Source organism: Papaver somniferum, chromosome 10, assembly GCF_003573695.1.
Source record: "Papaver somniferum cultivar HN1 chromosome 10, ASM357369v1, whole genome shotgun sequence".
NCBI classification, from domain to species: Eukaryota; Viridiplantae; Streptophyta; class Magnoliopsida; order Ranunculales; family Papaveraceae; genus Papaver; species Papaver somniferum.
In genome coordinates, this window is record NC_039367.1 from 134,253,023 (window position 1) to 134,270,698 (window position 17,676).

Consider the following 17,676-nt stretch of genomic DNA (forward strand, 5'->3'; position numbering starts at 1 on the left):
CCAAGTGATATGACTAACATCCTCGCAATCATCTTTGCATAAACGACACATAGAAGGCATCTCCCTACCTGTCTTCTTCATAATATTATCATCGGAAGCACAACATTGTTTATGAAATAACTTACAGTATTGAACACTCAAAGTACGATGCACAACACTTCTAGAGAAAAGAGCTGCAGTTGGCGATACTTCAATAGGCCCACGGATGGCAGCCTTGGCAGACTTGACAGAGAAAGCACCCTTACTGTCCAAGTCCCAAATCTTATAATCATCTCCACCACCAATAAGAGGCAAATTATCAACATCAATATTGCAACATATCATCAAATCTTTAGTCTTTGGAGGAATAACCCAAGAGCCATCAACAATAATATCACTAACTTTGGCCTTAAAATCATTAGGCCCCTTTGTTGTAATGCCAAGGCGGCTTGCAATTGAAAAATCAGCACACCAATTATCAAAAAATAAGGAAGTATTAGCACCGTTACCTATAATTGAGCGTGTATGTCGCTGCACAAAGTTATGAACCAATCTGATTCCTGGAAAAACCGAAGAACCCAACTTATAATCAATCAAGTTGCCACTAACCTTGAAATATTTTGCCTTCAAGAATCTTGCCCAAGTCTTATTAGAGTCACGAATCGAAACCCACAACTTCATAAGCATGGCCTTATTAACATCATTCAACTTCTTTAGCCCAAGCCCACCTTCACGCCTAGAACGACATAAATCATCATAAAGGACCGTGAAATGTTTGCGCTTCTCAGCATCACCAGACCACAAAAAATTGCGGATGGCCCTCTCCACCGTTTTGATGGCTGTGCAAGGCCATTTATACACAGCCATGGAATGAAGCAAATAACTAGAGATTACTGATTTGATCAAAACTAACCGGGCTTGAAAAGACAAGAGCTTACCCTTCCAACCAGCCAGCTTATCCATAATCTTTTCCATAACCTGACGAACATGAATATGACGCACAATACCAGGTTTCAATTGGATTTCCAAATACTTATCCGAGAATAGCGCCCTCTCCATGCCCATAAAGTTTGCAATAGCAACAACACGAGAATGTCTATCTCCACCAAAATAGAATTTTCTTTTGGCATAACTAACATACTGCCCGGAAGCACGTTGATACATGCCAAGCATCTCCTTCAAATTCTGCAAACTATGAAGATTGCCTTTACAGAAAATAAGAATATCATCCGCAAAGAGTAAATGAGTTGGGGACACACCTTTCTTACTCACCATGTGATGCATACTTCTAGCAGCAAACAACTTGGAGAGATTGCGGCTCAAAACATCTTCAATAAGAACAAAAATCAGAGGGGAAAGATGATCACCTTGACGAAGACCTCTTGTGATACTGAAAAAACCTTCAGGGCTACCATTAATCATAATAGAAATACGGGCAGAGTTAAGAATACTAAGCAACCACGAACACCAAGCCTCAGAAAAACCATATTGACGAAAAACTTCAACAACAAACTCCCAACTAACCGTGTCAAAAGCTTGGGCTATATCCAATTTAAGGCCGACATTACCATGCTTCCGTTCAACGCTAATCTCATTGATCAGCTCCGAGGCCAAAGCTATGTTCTCATGAATATTTCTTCCTTTCATGAACGCCACTTGTTCTTCAGAAATCAACTTATTCAACACCGAGCCAAGCCTGGTCGCCATAATCTTTGTAATGATTTTGAAGAAGAAGTTGCTTAGACCGATTGGCCTATAGTCCTTAATAGCATCAGACTTATTATTTTTTGGGATTAGAACAATAAAACTAGAGTTAATGCCATTAGGAATTTTCTTCATCGCCCAACAGTTAGCAATAGCATTAAAAAGATCTCTAGAAATAATGTTCCAACAGATTCGAAAGAAAGAACCTGTAAATCCATCAGGGCCAGGTGCAGAATCCGCTCCCAGATCAAAAACCGCTTCTTTAACTTCCTCCAAGGATGGGATAGCATCCATAAGAGTACTCTCATATGCTGAGATGCTCTCATGCTCATAATCAAACAAGCTCGGATCAATATTAACAGCTCCACCATTGAACTTTGCACGATAGTGATCAACAATGTAATCTTTTATTTCATCCTGCAAAAACAAAGTAGAGTTAGTAGAAATCTTCAGTTCCGAAATTGTGTTTTGGCTCCTCCTCATTCGAATGGCATTGTGAAAAAAACTAGTGTTTTGATCACCATCCTCCAACCAACTAGTTCTCGATTTGTGCTTGAGCATAGTGGCCAGCTCGGAACGCACATCATCAACAACTTTCCTGGCATCAGCAACCTTCAAAAATTGGATCTCACAACTAACATTATGATCCAAAATATCATTCTCCTTATCAAGATTCAATTCCGCTTGTTTTAAGCGAAACTTAACATCCCCAAACACCGTTCTATTCCAAATCTTCAATGCATCCTTCAATCGCTTCAACTTAGACGTAAAAACAAAAGGAGGCGCACCATCCAACCTAACATTCCAATTGTCCCTAACGAAATCCAAAAAATATGGATGAGAAAACCACATCTTCTGAATTCTAAAAGGAGCCCTCTTCGGCCTTGGACTATCAAAATCAAAACCCAAAAGAGGGGAATGATCCGAGCATATCCTAGGCATAGCTTTGCACCTCCAGTTAGCAAACTTATCATGCCAAGCACCATTGATAACTGCCCTATCATGCTTAGAAACAATTCTATGAACTCCGCTCCGACAATTAGACCAAGTATATTTCTTCCCAATAGCATCCGCTTCCACCAAACCATTGTCAGAGATCCAACTTCGAAACTCATTCATATAAATTTCTTTGATCGGCCTACCACCCTTCTTCTCATCTAGACGCAATACACAATTGAAATCACCTAACACCAGCCACGGAATGGAAATATATCCCAGCCCCAGTTGACGCCAAAGAGATCTCCTAGCTACCGCATCAGACGAAGCATGAACAGCCGTGATAAAATTACCAGAAAAATCCAAAGTGATAGCCTGTTTAGACGAAGATAAAACAATCGGCCTAACAATAGAATTCCTCCAAAAGACCCAAATGTTGCCTCTTTGACCATGCACCTCATTAGTGATAACATCTTCACAAAAATCAAGCAAATTAAGCTTCCTAATAAAACGTGTAGTGCAACGAACCTGAGGCTCCGCAATACAAATAACATCAGGATTGTGCAAGCGATAAAGCTCACCCAACTTGGCCCTTGCACCTTCTTTAGCCAAGCCTTGAGCATTCCAATAAATGACCCGCATTAATTAACTCTACTCTTTGAAGGGCTTGCCGAACCCTGTCTAGAAGACCTTCCACCTCGTGTTTGAACTTGACTGACAGCTACCACAACAACTGTCTTCTTCTTAGGAGCTTTCGATTTTTTCTTCTTGTCATCTAACTCCTTCTTCTCACGATCAGCTAGCTCTTTATCAGCAAGGACCTCTAAATTCCTTGCATCCTCTTCAACTATGTTTGAGGTGTTGGTAGCAACTACATCCTCAATCACTTCATCAGCCTCAATAACCACCTTATCAATGTCTTCGGTCCCAGCTTCAAACCTATTAGAAAGAGATAAGTTTTCTAAAGATTTAGCTGGTGTAGATCTTCTTGAAGTCTTAGTGGCAGCACTAAAACTAGCTTCCTCATGAGCATCCATAGCAATTGGAGTATTAACCGGAGAATGATGCAAATCCAAAACCTGCTTCCTCAAATTCTCTAGCTTTGTCCTAGCAATATTTTGTTGAATTTTGGAAGCTTCGGCATCAGCCTCACGTTGCCTAGTTGCTTCTTTCATGGCCTCATAATTCCTATAAGCTTCCATCTCTTGCATCTCCAAATCGATATCATCCTCCTTTGTTAAATTATCATGCACCATCTCCTCAAGCGCTGCACCAACACTCCGTAAAAACGATTCCGCATCTTCATTGCGGACAGATTCCGCACCTTCTTTATGCAGCCCAGGAGTAGCTTCACCACCAGCGTTTGCATCATCTCCGCACTGCTCAGATATGCCACCATCCATAAGCTGCACGGACTAAACAACACTCTTGTTGTGATCTTCAACAATTGGAGCTACAACATCATGCGGCACGGACAAAGCTGTAGCATCGGTAGGCACCTCCAATTCATTATCATCATCTTCTAAAGTATCACCAGCACTATTGCAATGCTCAGGAAAGATTGTACGTGTTCCAGTTGCCATCTCAAGCATTGATTGCTTCTTCTTCAACACTATGGGCTCCTCACCATGCTTAGGTTGTTCTTTTTCCAAGAGTGGAGCATCAGACGACACATTCTTCTTACCTTTAGGAATTCGTTCTTTTTGCCAGAAATTCTTAAGATCATCCATATCAGCTTCAATTGCTTTTTTAATTTCAGGATCAGTTTCAACTTCAGCCTTATCTTTCAAATCATCATACTTTTTTGTTCTACAATCAGATTTTTTGTGGCCGATAGATTTACAATAGTCGCAAAAGCTTGGCCTGTTAAGTATTTCATAATCTTGAACAAAAATTTCATCATTCTCCTCACCATCAATCAAAATTCTTCCCAAAGGTTGGGAAAAATCGATATCAATCAAAGCTGCAGCAAAGTAACCATATTCATGACGCAAAGTACGCGGATCAACTGAGACCGGCTTACCAAGCCCTCTTGCCATCCTAAAAATCGTCTCTTCATCCCAAAACTCCATTGGCAAAGCCGTGAAACGAACCCAAACTGCAGCTCTGGTAATCTTATCTTTCCCAGGATCAAACATAGGCGTCCATGGATAAATTTTAAGCTGTTATATTCCGTTTGAAGATTTAATCTTCCATGGACCATCATAACTTACACGTTTACGATCATCTTCATTGTCAAGCTTAATAACAAAGTAACCCTTCTTCCATGGAATAAACTGGACCGAACCAGATAGCTTCCATTGATTCAATAACTCCCTTTTCACATCTTCAAACTTTAGGGTTTTGAAAAAAACCAAACGACCAACCAAACTAAATCTCCACACAGCCTTAATCCTTGCATGAGTCTCGCGTGGGATCTTAATCAAAACATCATTATTAGTTGTGGAACGAATTGGAGGATGGGAAAGAGTTTCAGCATCAATTCGTGACAAAAAATGAGTTCTCCTCCTTAATATAGCCGCATAAGATCCTTCCACATTCACGCCATGATTCCTATCTTCTTGTGAATTCCTAAACGCGCCATGAGTTCCATCTTCAATCTGAGAAGCGCCACGATTGTTGTTCAACGCACCATGATTGCTAAATTCAATCCTACACGCGTTATGATTGCCGGTCTCCATCAGATTCCTAAACGCGTTAGGATTTGATTCTTCGTGCTGCTTCCCAAGCTCGGATGAGTTAGGGTTCATAGCATTAGTGTTTGATGAATTATTCATAGGGATATAGATACTTTTTTATCTTGATTGATTCCATATCCTTTTGCCAAAAACTGGTGGATTATTGTCTTGATTTTGCGCCATGAAAGCGCAAAATCAAAAGAAAACTAGAAAACGCAAAGAGAAAAGAGGGGGAGAAAAAACCGGAGCTACACCACGTGAAACCCTAGAGTTTTCGCTTTCGAATGACCATCAATACGTCTACTGTTGTTCGTTACTCCAAAATTATTTAAAAGGCCACAGCCAGGTTCGTAAGTACCAGGAAATTTGACCCCGCCAACAAAACATTGGGGTCACAGGTCCACGCTAATTTATAGGCTCACGACTAACTAAATATTGAGGTCGTTCTGCTATGATACGACTAATTAAATATGCTCTCGACTATTATTGACACGACCAACACACTAATTTTAATGTGAGCACTACATCTGTCTTTAAATTTTCTCCACGGCCGGGGCCTATTCGGCTAATATGATCCAACTAATTAAACATGTTACGGTGACCCGACTAACTAACACAATATAATATGACATGACCAACTAAATATGTGGTCACTATATCTGCCTTTGAATTTTCTCCTCGGCCCCGAACCTATCCTGCTACTTTAATCCAACTAATTAAACACGCAACTGTGACCCGACTAACACATTATAATATGATACAACCAACTAAATATTGGACCATTCTGTTATGACCCGACTAACTAAATATGTTCCCGACTATTATAGACGCGACCAACTAACACACTAATTTTAATGTGGGCACAGTATATTCCTTTAAATTTTCTCCACGGCCAGGGCCGTAGGCCTTGACCCTATCTGGCTACTATGATCCAACTAATGAAACACGCTACTATGACCCGGCTAACTAACACACTATAATATGACACGACCAACTAAATAGTGGGACCGTTATGTTATAACCCGACTAACTAAATATGCTTCAGACTATTATAGACAGGACCAACTAATACACTAATTTTAATGTGGGCACTACATCTGCCTTTAAAAAATTTCTCCATAGCCGGGGCCGTAGGCCCCAGCCTTATCTGGCTACTATCATCCAACTAATGAAACACGTTACTGTGACCCGACTAATTAACACACTATTATATGACACGACCAACTAAATATTGTGATCATTCTGCTATGAACACAGACTAAAATTGCATGGAAAGATACTGATCGACCAACCAAACAAATGAATAATAAAAAGAATCGATAAAGGTTGAGCGGGCCGGGATGATACCTAGTCACTGTAATAAAAAAATGTGGTCTTTGTATTTGTGATCAAAGAGTCAATCAGTGGACATGATTTACCGAAAATTGTCATCCGGCGGTCGGGATCATCTGGATCGAGTTTGACTTCGACGGGGAATGTTTGGTTATTGTTGACGACAAAAATAAGAGGGCGACGCTTGATCGATGATATAGAACCCTAAACGAGAAATTTCCTCCACTATTTCGTCCTCTCCTGCCGTGTACTAGTAGAGTTGCAGAGAGAGGTTAATTGATGTTATAACTCAACCCTTCCTTGGTTCTTTAAATCTTCTCATACACCATACCTGAATCTATCTATAACTTCATATACTCCTCCTTCTTGAGCAGCAACAGTGGTTTACTGACCACAACATCATCTTCTCATGCTTTTGCAAGTGCTTACAATATCTGCATCTTCTTTTACGGATTCAGTCGTACTTGAAGGGTTTTTAGGTAAGAAGAGATTTTGGCATAAGTAATTGATTTTGTCACAATTTCAGAATTTAAAACTTAGGGTTTCATACATTTGATGGTAAATTTAGGGGATTTTCAATGTAGTCCAACAAAAGTTTAAATTTGATTCAGTCGCCATTACTAAGACTACCTCAATCATCTCCCGTCTCCACCAAGAAAACAGGTGATTGATACCGTATACATTGTTGCTCTGATATTTGTTTTATTAACCTAAAAAATTGAATGTCTTAGAGAAAAGCATGTTAACTCTTTTTAGTGTATGTTACGATATATGTGAATGTTTATACCGCGCATACCATGTAAAGTCTGTTATAAATTTCAGGTACATTTTGTACACGTCCATGATGATGATTATACCCTGTGGTTTTCAAAACATAATGAGACAAAGCATATAGTTCAAACAATTTGCTGTTATGATAGTGGATAGGGATACAGACCTGTATGTAATTGATCACTCTTGAAGGGGAAAACTGTCAGCTAGGCAAACTCATCATGTGTATTGTAAAGGATCCTACAGAAGTTGGACAATGAGCTCTCGAACAATATTGTTGATAATTCCGGGTTTAGCCAGAATTGGCAAGCTTGCGTAAACTGATATTCTGTCCACTTGGGATATGTAAAGGGAACAAAGTTGGCAGGAAAACTGAGGTTTGTTGTTAAAATCATTTAATAAAGGTGTAAAACAATTAGAGTTAGACATAAGAATAATTGTTGCATTACCATTTAAGCATCATCAGACCAAGGAGATTAGGTCCTTTCAAGAGTTCGAGAGGCACACGAGAAGTTTGAATCAGATATGACAAAATTATGTGAAGAGCTTAATGATAGAACTCTTTTTTCACCTTGCCCTATATGTTTTTTTTTTCTTCTTCTTTCTTTGTAACTCTCTGATGCATGTTAGATTATGCGTTCATGTAATTTTTACACGTGTCTTATGTGTTCTCCACTGCATCCTTAATGTATGGATGCAAAAGTTTTATATGGAGGTCTCGGATTGGGTTTGTATTAACCGTCCCAGTATTTAGTGAGCGGGTCGTAGGATCCTCCAATGTCTTAGTGGAAATTGCATTTGGTGCATTCTATGGACTGGAGCAATCCAATTGAATTTTACAGGTAAAGATTTGACATAATTCCCCTGTCTCAAATTAACTACAAGTTCTTTTTTCTGCTGATTGAGTCATTGCTTTGGGTGCTTCTTCCTGTTTCGCTCTATCTTATAGTTTTGACTTTCTTTCGTCAGGTTGACTGCACCAGGTTCAGGAAAAGTAAGAGCATTTACAAAAATGCTAATTAAAATTTGTTTATGACGACGGGTTTATGCAGACGGGTTGGAGCTATTATGTCTAGAGATGTTACTCTTACTTCATCACAGCCAACAACTTATGATGTTTAGAGATGCATGCCAAACAGGTAAAATACTATACTGCTAACCATGTTATCTTTCATAAACCACTTATGATGTTTGTGTAATAATTTCTACAGTTCATCAGTCTCTCAGGTTTGTGGGCTACTTAGATGCTAGGTTATTAACCACTCTTTAGGCTAAGGTTTTAGTTCCTTCATAGCACTGATTTCAGAATTTTGGCTGAAACTACGGAGTCCATTATCTCAACGCCATCTGTCCCTTAATGATAGAATAGAGAATGATTTTCGTTTAGTTGGGTTCAGCTATCTTCAAATTAAGCTCTGTTAAGGGAACCATTTAGGGCAATCTTCAAAGATGTACTATTTTAGATTTGTGGTCCTAAGCTATGTTGTAAAAGGCGAGCGCCTTTGGGGCTTAAGCGCCAAAGGCGCACTAAGCGCAACACCCGCCCCCGAGAAAAAAGGCGCCCAAGGCGCCAAATTCTTAGTGTTTATGGTGTTTTCCAATTTTTCCTCGGGGCTTAAGCGCGCCTTAGGTGCTTGGCGAGGTGCCTGGCGCCTCGCCTCGCCTAGCGCCTAATACAACATAGAGGTCCTAAGTAACTAGATCCAAAAAAAAAAAAAAAATTTTGTTGTTTCGCTGACCCCTTAATATTTTTTGTTCCTTCGTTTGTTTGCTTTTATCATTTTGCCGTGTATATATGTTTTTAGTTTTCGCTGAATGAATTTTTGGTTCCAAATTTCAGCAACATTATTCACAATGTTGTAATATCACCATATTATTTTTAGTTATATATTTCTTTATTGGTTACAATTGTTAATTGTTTTGCATTTTCAACGTCAGGTAGACTCAAGCTGGATAAGTCGCCACATTTCAGTTGGTCTCTCATTGTTCAAGGTACCAATTATCTAAACCTCATATTTGTCTACTACTGTCGTCCGCCGTCAAAATGGTTTCTGTGTGTTCTGCAATTTACATGAACATTGAAGATCTCATATCTCTACATACAAGGCATTTTTGCTCCCTATGCCGGATGGTTTCAAATGTTACAGAATTCACAAGAGGTAATGTTTAAGATTATTAAATGAGACATACAAGGGTTCAATCGTTAATTAATACAAGTTACGGAAGGGTTTGCTGTAACTGTGTTTAAGTGTGGTCCCTCATTAGTATCAACTTTGACAACAAAAGTTAATGAATCATAAGTCCAAATAATCTAAAATTAATGTACATGTTACGTTGATCGGTGATGCTGACTCCCACAGCTTTCTTGCATAACAGGTATTTCTCAAATGTGTTTTATCCTGTAGTTTGTGAACGATGTTGTCTATGTTATCGCCTAAGTGACATGGGAAGCGCTCTTAAAGATGCAGTTCAAGCCCAAGTCATTTCTCCCATGTGAGCAAAGATGTCATATATACAAGCAGCTGCCTATTTTGGACTTGGAATGGAGCCAAGTTGTACTAAAAGAAGATTTGACTACTGAAGCAAAAAAGAATGCATCTTCTTTCAAGTAGTAATTAACCAGTGAAGCTTGGTAAAATCTCTTCATGTGGTGGTACCTAAGAATTATCAGGAAGTTTGAAGCGTATCTTTGAAAGGTGACATGTGTTTGATTGACCAGTTGAACCTTCCATGTGCAAAGCCTCGCTTTCATCCCGCAAAGAATGAACAAAGTGCCTACTTCAAGTTCTACAGAAAGGTTAAGCCTCTCGTGCTTAATTCAATTGACATTCCTTGCAACAAATTCTGTTTTACAAATTTGGAGGATCTACAATGGAGGATCGACAACACCTACCTCACCGGTAAGATTTGATTAAAAATAAAAATACAAACTTCAAGACGGTGTATATATAGATGTTTCATGCTTTGCGCTATTGGTTAACAACTTATTTTGAATCATTCAGAGTTAGATATTTGAATTATATGATGTTGACATGCTATACATTTTTTTTTTAAAATCTTTGGCAGAGAAAAAGACAGTATGCCGGAGGATTTTAATATTTGTTCCTTTCAGGGGTTGTAAACTTCGATCCAGATCATGACATCAATTTGAGATGAAGTAAGTAACTCTCTCTTACACCAAATATTTTGCAGAATCACATATAGAAGCAGTGGAGTATATTATTGTTTTGTAGTCGCCTATTGTGTGTATGGTGAAATTAAAATATTTACAGACTGTCTTTTTTTTAGTGTGGTGAATTTCTTATTCTACATTTTTAATAAAGTAGTTCATAGGATTGTAAAATAATAGTTCTTTGTTTTGCATAGTCAAATTCATAGATGTTGTTTTGATTCTCAAATTATAAGGTTTGTAAAATAATAGTTCTTTGTTTTGCATAGTCAAATTCACAATGATCCATTAAATAAATGTTTTTATAAATTGAAGCTTATCAGAACTTTACCCTACTGTTGTTAATTATTTCAATAAAAAATATAATATATGTACGATGAACAGATTTATAGGAACTATGAGAAACAATGCACACACGTAAACAAAATTATATGCTCAGGTAGCATTGATAGAAGCAAAGACCACGCTGCAGTAAACTGTCTACAAAGACAGTTATAGAACTTCAGCTGTGCAAGTTAGCAGTGGAGTTGATCATTGTTCTTATTATGCACACATAACTTGGAGTTGATCATTGTTCTTATTATGCACACACAACTTGGTGTATACCTTTTGCTTTTTAAGATTATTTATCTATCTGTGTTGATGGACAACATTTACAACCTATGTTGTAAAAAGTGCTGGGCGAGGCGAGGCGCCAAGCCTAGCGCCTAGAGCGCCTAAGGCGCCCAAGGCGAGTGCCTGAGAATTAGAAAATAACAGAAGTAAGTTTATTTTGGCGCCTTGGGCGCTTTTCTTCTTAGGCTCCCCTTGGGCGCCTCGCGCGCCTAGGCGAGCGCCCGTGGAGCCTTTTACAACATAGTTTACAACATTAGTTTGGTTATTCACATCATTTTCAGCTAATATGTTTTCAGAAAGGTATGATTTTAGGAGCACGGTATGTTCTTATAACCATGCTAAGGGTTTTGTAATCTGTAACCAGGGGAAAAACTGTTCTAAGTTTAGCTGCAGGTCTATCAGAGGCCATTAATGTGGCAAAAAGATGCTACATAATGTGATTTAATGGCCGGTGCTTGCAGGTGATAGTGGATATGTGGTACTTTTGCTGTTTGGTAATGGTGGTTTGGACTCTTTTACTATTAAATTGTTTACAGCCGATTCATGTATACCTCATAAAAGTAGATTAGGTTCGTGATCAGATTGCAATTTTGGAATTAGTTTCGGTTTAAATAGAAACTATATGCTCTCTGATTGGCTATATAGTAGTACATCAAAATTGATAAACGAACTAGACCTTTGTTAAGATTCCTTTTATATGGCCACAAGTTCCAAATTATTCAAGAATCATTTTTCTTTTAAGAAAGGCATGCATGACACAGAATGGTTTATTATTTATTTGCTTCTTTGATTTGTGACAGGATACAATATATGCATCTGCCAATTACTTCTAAACCCGTCGTCATGTCTTGAAGTATTGCACCTGTTTGCTTTGTCTGCTGGGTTCGGACTACAATCGAAGAAATCTTGAACTATTTTTTCGTGATGACAATGAGGTAATGCTCCTGCTCATCTTCTACATTTTTTTGTTGTTCCCTTTTGATCCTTTTTTCTTTTGGAAGTTCCTGTGCACTTTTTCTCAAATTACTTTTTAACTTATGGTGTTTCTGGGTCAGTCGTAAAGCATCTGATCAGGGGCCAATCTCAAGCATGTGTAAATAGCTTAGTCCCAAGATATTCAAGTGTCTACTCATTAGTGAGTGAGTAACACAGCTTTTGCTAAGAGGTTGACCGTTATTTAGATAAGACATGGTCCAGATTTTTAACATTTGCTTGACTACAAGCTCTTTCAAGGGGGTTGAGTCAACTTTCAGGAGTTCCACAATCTGCTTTGTAAATGAAGAATTTCTATTTGGGACTTTGTTTCCGAAGATGACTGCTTACATGTTAATAAGTAAGCTGAAGGTAAAAATTCTCTGCTCGATAACCATTATATGCTTACATGTTAATAAGTAATCTGCTTACATGCTTTCACTTTATGCCTGTGAACCATTTACGCTCAAGTGCCATTATCTTAAACCCATTAATTAAATGTTGTTTGCTATTTTAGATCAAATGGTAGAGCGCATGGTTCTCAACCATGTAGGTGTGGGTTCGACTCCCACGGATGGCACAGTTAAATTAGTTGAGAAGGCCAAAACCTTACCTGCTTCCTATGGCAATATCATCTCTGCAATACACATGCATAACTTAGTTGAGTAGGATGAAACCTTACCTGCTTTGGATGTCAATATAAATTTAAAAGCATGTCGGATATCATCTTGGTACCCGTAGCAAAACAACGCCAACAATCCTAGAATTAGGGCTTCACTTAATTTATACAGGTGACTGAAACCCACCTCTAACATCATCTTCTTCTAAGTTTTTAGAAGTTAGGGTTTCACTTTCATCGATTCTTTGATTTCACATACATGATACATCTATAATAAAACAGGGAATCATTTGATCTATCACGTAATTATTCGTCTGATGATCGATAAATCACGTAACATCAAATGCCCTATATCAATTGTAAAGGCAAACAAACCTCGGGGTTACTTTTAGGAAGAGTATTGCATATTCAGCCTATGTTGCTTTTGGTTATTCTTCGTGGGAAACTACCGATTAATCAAACATGAGAGGAAGTACACAATGAAGGAGGATTTTGGTTACCCACGTAAATTAAGTGAAAACATATTTGGAATTTTAATGTTGGGTTGCATTTAACTATATTACACTATTAAAGGTTGTTTTTAATCAGTTCCTAATATAATCCCAGCCCAACTCTTTAATGTTGCACTTAGCAAGGTAGTCAAAGATAGATAGATAACACCACTTGCATTAAGTTGTCAGGTAAGATAATTTAAATGGACATAATTAGTAATTTTAGCCCTTTCCTGAATTTCAACAGTAAGATGCATTTTGTAGAATACGTATACAAATATTTCTTTGTGTTTTTTCCGCAAGTGGTAAGGTTATTGTATACCAATATTTCTTATTGTTTTGTGCTCAAGTGGTAATAAGATTATCGTAATAGGTCTAACAAGGTCATGGCTTTTGAGACAGTTACAAAATTGAAAATACCGGTTTAAGATAAAGAATCCTATTATTGGGGCTTGAAATCCAACTAGTTTTGGGGGCTTTTTTGGGTTATGAAATAGCAAATCCAATAACCCCTTATCCTATTATTTTATTAATGCCTAATATACCCTTAATTGAATTAGTGTTTATTAGGGTGATTAAGTAAAATAATTATGATTAGTGTATGAATTAGGATTAATTACTGCACTATTTTATGAAAATCAAAACTTTTTTTCATCAATTTTTTTTCTCTCTTTTTTTGATTAAGTAAGAGGACTCTGAGGATTTTTTTTAACTTTTTTGAAAATCAACCACCTAATATGGTGGAGCATATCCTATAATTACTCTGGATAACCTTATATTTGGACGATTTTTTGTTGATTCAAATCGGAAAACATCCATTAAAAATATGGGTTTTTTGCAATTTCGTCTGGAAAAACATGAGATCCCAGCAGCAACTGACACTTTTTCGGCTGGGAAATGATGAACTTCCAGTCGAAAACACTGTTTACGTCTGGGATAATTTGTCGATCCAACCGTAGTTAGCGAAAACGGTTGGGAATTGTTGGTGTTCCAAGCCGTATTTTTTATTTACGGCGGGAAAATAAAGAACTCTTGGCCGAAATTGTTTTTCTGATTTTTTCTGGTTTCCGGAACCAGAAAAGGATGGGTTTTCCCAGCCGTAACTGCTGTTACAACTGGGAAAACTATGAATGAGAATGAGAATGAGAAGATCATAGTTTCGGGTTTTCTTTATGATCATCATCCTCATCATGATGAAATTATGATCATCATCTTCATCATGATTTATGAATGAGAAGAGGAGGATGAGCAAAAGATAATATAGATATTTTTTATGATCTTCATCTTCTTCATGATGAAATCGTGATCATCGATTTCATATTGATTTTTCAATGAGAACAGAAGAAGAAGAAGGAGGAGAAGAGAATATTATACATATAGGATTTTTTCTTTTTTGATGAATAGTGAAATTTAGGTGAGGGTACGTTTGACTTTTTCATATACCTTGAGGTCCCCCTTCCCGTCTTTTGGCTAGACATAGCATTTTAAGCCCCCAAAATCCTATTGGGTTGAAGCCCCAATAATAGGATTCAAGATAAATATCACCTGTAGACTTTGTATTAAGTGCACACTCAATGTAAGTATATTTCCACACCAAAATTCAAAACTTAGGTACCATTATTTATGTTGTCCTGGTGTGGCGTATTAAATGTTGAAGTTCACATACATTATCCCTTAATAACACAAACTTAATGGAAGAAAACACCGAACTAAAATCATATCTTCATCCCTTATGCACTTCAGAAAACATGGTAAGATTTGTAGTTTTCTACGTACTTTGTTCTAATTTTTTATGAACGGATGTAGGTCGAGGATGAGTGCTAAATCCAACTGACTTGATTCGGGGTTCATTCGGCGACTCATGGTTTAGATGGAAAAGCGATGCAAGTACAACAAGCGTCAGGGGTACTTTGGAGTATATTCATTAAAGGTAATAACCGATTTTTTTTTTAAATGTTAAGCATGCATAGAGTTGAAGTATATTCAGCTTTCCGTTGCCCCTTAGGACAGTGGTTGCTTCCAGTTAGGTAATGAATGGAAGTTCATAAAGATCTGTAAGCTACTTTGTAGGAATTTAAATTTATGCTCTTGACGAGGTTAGCTGCAGTACATTGTTCATGGACTACTTTAAGGGAGATGGTGTAGATGGGTACCGAAGCTTTGAGTGGGATGAATAAAAAAGAGAACTTCCAACGTGTTCCTAGCTAGAAAGCTAGAATATAATTATTGTAGGAGTTTGAAAAATAGGGAAGACGTAATATGAAATGATTAGATTAAACTTATCAGAGAATAGATTGCTTATTGATGAAATAACACTCATTTCCTTGATTATTGGGTACTACATGATATATATGAGATTTAAAGAAGGCCTTCCATTTCCAAAAAATATATGATTCCATAAAAAAAAACATGAATACTATTGTCATTTAAGTTTTATGTTACTATATTGATATTCTTCTTTACGGAGTGTGCGAAGAGCAGATGTAAATTGGGTTGTTATAAGGAGGCCAAACTGAAACTCAACGTGTTTTCAGAACTGCAAGTCATGGCGTGGATGGAGATCAGAATTTTGTTAAAAACATATATATATATATATATATATATAATTTCATTGAAAATATGATTGATTTGATATAAAAAAAATAAAAATCTAATTGGCATGGCAAAGTATAAGTTTTTAGTCATAAAGATTATCAGAAGTATTAATAATTCAGATGTTGGAAAACCGACTTGAGATTATACGAACTATTAATAATTGCTTCCAGAATTTATTTAAGTATTGTTCTACTCTCAGATGTTGAATTGGATGTCACTTTCAACATCTCCCAATTCACCACACTGTTAAATGATTTTATGTTGTAGATGATGATTGGGGTGGACTCATTAAAAGCTCTTGATGACAGACCTTTGAAAAGGGAAGATGGTCTACTATTTTGTAAGTCATTGTGGTATTATACATCTAATTTTCTTTTGTTTATAGATATGATTCATTCTTTGATTGGTACAAACAAAGTATATTAGAGTCATGGTGATAGTTGCCCGTCCAAATACGAAGGATTGATATTCAGAAACCTAGGGAATTTTTCCCGAAGGTGATCGAGTTTCCTATGAAATATTTGGATTGTTTGGGGATTGAAAAACCCTGCAAAATGAATTGAACTATAACAGTAATAGTGAGAACATGCAACTAACCAAGCACATGAAAAGTGAACTGAAGCAGCAGATGTAGAGTTGTAACAAAACGATATTCCAGTTAGACTATCAGTGCAAGGTTTAGTTGCCGACCAACAGTTGTTTATAGTTACACTATATTGTTGTTAACATTTGGGTTGTTATTTTTAAAGTCATGTGATTTTGTTAATTGATTTTGCTTTTGATATAATCTTTTATGGTTCATCATATCAATGGTTTCTGATGGCGATCATACTAAAACAGTAGTAATATTATCTTTTTCAGGTATGGATCAATGTTTGCATGTAATACTCTCTTTCTCTACAGGTTCCAGGTCGCGGAAAGAATGTTATATATAATACCAAAGATAGAGATAAGGAGACATCTGATATGAGAGGTAGGAAACGTGCAGTAAGTAAGGACAAGGAAGTAAAGCAGGCAATACTTTGCGCAGACAACAAAATGAAGTACATAGAGTCCAATTTTGAAGAATATGCGACCGATGATTTTTGAAGAAAAAAAATGAATAAATAATGGATTGTTTAGCTATATCTTTTTCTTCTAAAAATAAGATTCTTAGAAGGTTTGATCACTCTATTCAATATTAGCTTCTACATTAAGGTTCAATTACATTTTTTTATATATTTTTAAAAAAATAATAATTTGGGTTATTGTTCTACCATTTATTTGGCATACTTAATGAATTATAAATCAATGATTATTTTTATTTAAGTATTATTGATGATCTTCCCTAGAAACCTGAAGTGCTATATTTATAATAACCATATTTATGGAAATCAAGTAAATTTTTTGGTTTTCAGGCGGTGCTTATTACAAACTGTCGGGCCAATCAGCTCTTTGAAAATTTATTTTAGGATAATGTTCAATATTTACCATCCTATCCAGAGTCCAACAGCATCTTAGGCCAAAGTGTGGTGCATTTTTTTTATTAACTATGTTGTTACATTGGTTCGGGTGTGTTTCCAACAACTTAGAGCACCAGTCGCAGTTCAGTCGAGCTCTAACTGCTCGTTGCGACCAGCACTTTGTTTTGATACTCTATCTTATATCACATTTAATATAAGGTAGGGTAATTGAGTTAATATCTCCTAGTGTTAGTGAACTTGGGATGGGGCAAGGTATTCATCTCTGAGTAACTGCTTATCTTATGGTTTGTGATTTTTTTTTTGATTTCCATGATTAAGATCAAGTTACAGGGTCAATACTTCCAACATGGTC

General features: G+C 37.0%; 1 long non-coding RNA gene across 24 annotated transcripts; it reads left to right on the plus strand.

The window, feature by feature from the left end:
• Positions 1-6,847: 6,847 nt before the first annotated feature.
• On the plus strand, positions 6,848-17,119 carry LOC113318008. 24 transcript variants are annotated; one of them, XR_003344203.1, is made up of 11 exons: positions 6,848-8,242; positions 8,370-8,539; positions 9,339-9,392; positions 9,507-9,559; positions 9,777-10,300; positions 10,467-10,557; positions 11,985-12,119; positions 12,240-12,528; positions 15,073-15,196; positions 16,129-16,201; positions 16,723-17,119. It is a non-coding gene; the product is annotated as an uncharacterized LOC113318008 (long non-coding RNA). The 24 variants fall into 24 exon arrangements; XR_003344209.1 differs by having other exon boundaries at positions 9,863-10,300; XR_003344208.1 differs by having other exon boundaries at positions 9,343-9,392.
• Positions 17,120-17,676: the final 557 nt, after the last annotated feature.